This window comes from Taudactylus pleione, unplaced genomic scaffold, assembly GCF_031769625.1.
Source record: "Taudactylus pleione unplaced genomic scaffold, aTauple2 ptg000848l, whole genome shotgun sequence".
In the NCBI taxonomy this organism is placed as follows: Eukaryota; Metazoa; Chordata; class Amphibia; order Anura; family Myobatrachidae; genus Taudactylus; species Taudactylus pleione.
The window spans coordinates 241505-245375 of record NW_028285250.1 but is presented as its reverse complement, the minus strand read 5'-3'; the positions used below and the strand labels follow the sequence as shown (position 1 = coordinate 245375).

The window sequence follows — 3871 nt, the reverse complement described above, 5'->3', positions numbered from 1 at the left end:
TCAAGATGGCTGCTGTTTGATTAAGAAATTAATCAGTACTCACTAATGTCAGATGTTATTGACGCAGTACCTCTACAACCCGCCGCCACTATTATAGAGTGAGTGTCTGGACCCCTGACACTAGCTCAGGGAGGAACATGCCGCAGCCTAATACAGAGGCTGTGTCCATGTCACTTTGCCCTCCGCATGACAAATATGCCTGTATTCGTTAAATATAATGCAGTATACTTCATTGACCTGAGGTCGTCCTTTTGATCCCCACTTTGAAAAGGTGGGTTCAACTGGAGCTCAAATGGCTCACCTGATAAGGCAAGGACAGAAGGCTCCCAGGATCTATACCAGTCTGGGACAGCACGCTGCTAAAATATCAGGCCTACAGAGGACACACAGCACATCAGCAGTCTCCCTGCGTGGAGGTAAGCCACAGTTCATACTTACCTGGCAGGGGAGATACCATGATCACAAAGGTGGTTCTCTCAGGGCGAGGCGCATCCATTGCACCATGGGTGTGCTGACCCCCGATGATTTCTCAAAATGCGGAAATCTCGACTGCATAATTTGTGGAAGTGGGGGACTGCGTTCACGTTTTCTCCTGGATAAATTATCGTTATCTGTGACCTTGTATGAGGGTACATGTATGCGATGTGTGTATATATGTATATGTGTATGTATGTATGTATATATATATATGTATATATATATATATATATATATCGCTTCTTATCCTTGCCATAAAGGCAAGGGTAGGATTTGTTCTTATCAGTTTTATATCTGATACCTTGCATATTTTAAAAAGAAAGATACTGCAATTGGAGGCTGGACTCTCCTGCTGCGGTGGGTTGGTACAACAACTTCGATTTACACATACTATTTATGAATGTATTTGTTATATGTGTGGGTATACCTATGCTTCCGCAATCATTAGGTTACCTCTAGTTCCACAGATGGGAAGCCAGCTGGGATTACCAGAAGCTGTAGGCTATAATATATTATATTGGCTCTATAGACTAGAGTCATGTTCTGCAGTTTACATTGTGATAGTCACAATTCCCTAAGGCATGGCTTCTAATATGCACCATATACTTGTCTGGGAGCCTTCTGGTAGTCCACACATGTATATAAGATAGGCACTTACACCCTTCTGGGGTTACAGTTTTGTTCCTGTCAGTTTATATCTACGGCGCCCCCTTTTTGGGGGAGTTATTATTATTACAATGTATGTGTATATACTTGCTTTGACAAAGGGGCACGTATCCCCCGAAACGTCGGCCTGTTTGTTTCAACATAGTTTAGATATACCTTTTTGATCACTATTTAAGTCTCGGAGTCCCGCTATTTGTGGTTCCTACTATGTATATATTTATATATTATATAGAGCATAATGATCTCCTGGTGCAGGAGTCGGACAAGTATACTTACTATGTTGACTTCTCATGCAACTATTTGTCTAAGTGTACGTGTGTATGTATACCGATATATTCATGTTCCTCGTATGACTACTTCCTAATAATTGGGAAACACCTGTTTTTTTTTTTTTTAGCCCTAACTGGGGTTTTCTTTACAGATATATCCTTTTTTACTTGGGATAATTATTGCATTCTATGTCTATGTACAGGTACCTTTCTCTGTATAGGTTCCTGTACTCCATATTATTGTTTAGTCGCATATCTCAATAAAATGAGGCTATAAAGTGGCCCCTGGGTGCATTCCTATCAGTACATAAAAATCCAGATACTATTCCATCCTCAGGGCTTACTTGGTTAAATGACAACAGACCACACTTCTGTGCCTGAAGGTCTAGGGCCACCCACCGAATAGGCAGGGTCAGGCCTGGCTTGATTAGATTGGTGGGTATCCAGTAAATCATGGGCCCTGCGGTTCAAGTTTAATCCCTCATTGTGAACACTATGATTGTCAAGGGTCACTGGTGGGATCCATTATCAAATATGTAATATTTCTATGTGTATCTTGACCAGTACAGGGTCTTATTTAATTCTTTCACTATCCCGCCTCTTGACTAATACGCACTTAACCATTCTAAGTGTTAATGTACTAATACTTACTCTAGCAGACCGTGCTTGGGGTATATGTATAATCTATATAAGGATACATATCCCTAATGGAACAAGCTCAGGTATAGAGTCCTGTAGTACGACCTTCTTGTTACCACTAACATTTTGCTAGTTTTCTACAGTCTCTCCTACGGCAACATCGCCAGACTGAAGACTGTGCTATGGAGCATTGGTTTTTAGCCCACTGAAGCTACTCTCTATTCCCGATGTGACGGGTTGCTGTGAGATGGAGAAGGTCAGTGACATTCTACATAGTTTCTAGAGTGCTTCTAATTGCTCACAGGTAAGCGGTACCCCACTATTGCCTCGGAAGATGCTCCGATTTCATGCAACCTGACACGACATAGCCGTTATTCTCCCTTATGCATCCTAGCTGCAGACTTAGTAGCCATCCGCTCTTTTTAGCAGTAGGCTCTACCCTTTAGAGCTTTCCTGGCGTGCATAGTTCCAACATTGAGAATGTCACTTTATTCTTCTGTTGGGGTTATAATGAACTGTGACTGTAGCGCCTGTGGGCTAATGCACATCTTTACATTAAAGCGTGACAGTCATTATGTTCCACGCAGGGGGCCTGGTTGGTTTTCCTGTTCAGTACTGTGAATATTTTCATCACACTGACAGGTACCTGATGGGTACCTCTATGGTTGTCCTAGTTCTGTAGCCTTGCTATATGGTTGCTTCCCTATATTGGTAGCTCTCACTGGGTGACTGTTGCATCCGTGCTCTTTAACTGCTAGGGTAACCGGGTTGTTTTTTATACTATGTTCAGGACAGCAGTTGATACTGCCTACGCACTTCCATCATGTTGGATGTTGTTTGGAGTTTGTTGCTGTGGGTTTCTTTTCAGGTCGGCACAGTGGCTTGTGCTGTAAGGTCTCCACCTGGGATGCCCCATACACTAATTCGAGACCCGCCCCAGGCAGTAGTAACCACTCAATAGGCAGACAACTGATGGGCTGCCAGACATTCTGCCAGTGGTCTGGTATGGGGATTTCCAGCTGCAAGGTTTCAGTTGCTGTTTTTCCCTCTGTTTCTGAGTTGATTGTACTGCTGTCTGACGCTCTGAAAGGAATTGTGGTCTCGATTCTTTCAGAGCTGCCTCTGCCTCATGTCATTGGGATCTCTATCCTTATGGGAGACTTCTATGGTTTCACTCTGGTTGCCAACCTTGTAGTAGTTGGACCTCAAGAATGGTCCAGGGCGACTGTTCGGTCTTGTCGTTTGCTCCCTGTATACTCTTGTTAGGAGTCTGTGGACAGGATCAACTCTGTATCTGTAGATTGGTATTGTTATATGTACAACTATATGAGTTATGTCCAGCAGTGCTGGGATTCTGCTGTCTCCAAATTATACAGCTTCTCATGTTCAACTCTGGTTCGTGCTTGGTCTGTTTCGGCTGAGCTTACGGTGTTCAGCTGTTTTCATCTGCGGCTGTTCTCTTGCTAGCAGTATTCCATTCGATTTACGCTGTAAGGTGTGGAATTTCTATGGCTGTTTAGCAAGTAGCCTTGATTGTCTCCTCTGCTCTACAACACTTGATCTTCAGCTCTTGCCTTTCCATTAGGCCTACGGTTCTTGGTGATCCCGGTTTTCGGTTTTGCCAAGGGTTCGGCAAGTTCTCCGCGCTTCCCACCCGGGAGGTTGGCTTTGGGACGTCCCCACTGTCTTGAACTCCAGTGTCCCCTAGTGGATGAAGGAGAAAACAGGATTTTGGTACTTACCGATAAATCCCTTTCTCCGATTCCACAGGGGACACTGGACGCCCACCCAGCGCTGCGTACCTGCCATTTTGTTTGGTT

At 43.9% G+C, this 3871-nt stretch overlaps 1 non-coding gene across 1 annotated transcript; it reads left to right on the top strand.

Annotated features, from left to right (window-relative positions):
* The first annotated feature begins 430 nt into the window (after positions 1-430).
* LOC148474356 (U1 spliceosomal RNA) lies at positions 431-595 on the top strand. Its single transcript, XR_015872892.1, has one exon. It is a non-coding gene; the product is annotated as a U1 spliceosomal RNA (small nuclear RNA).
* The last annotated feature ends 3276 nt before the right edge of the window (positions 596-3871 follow it).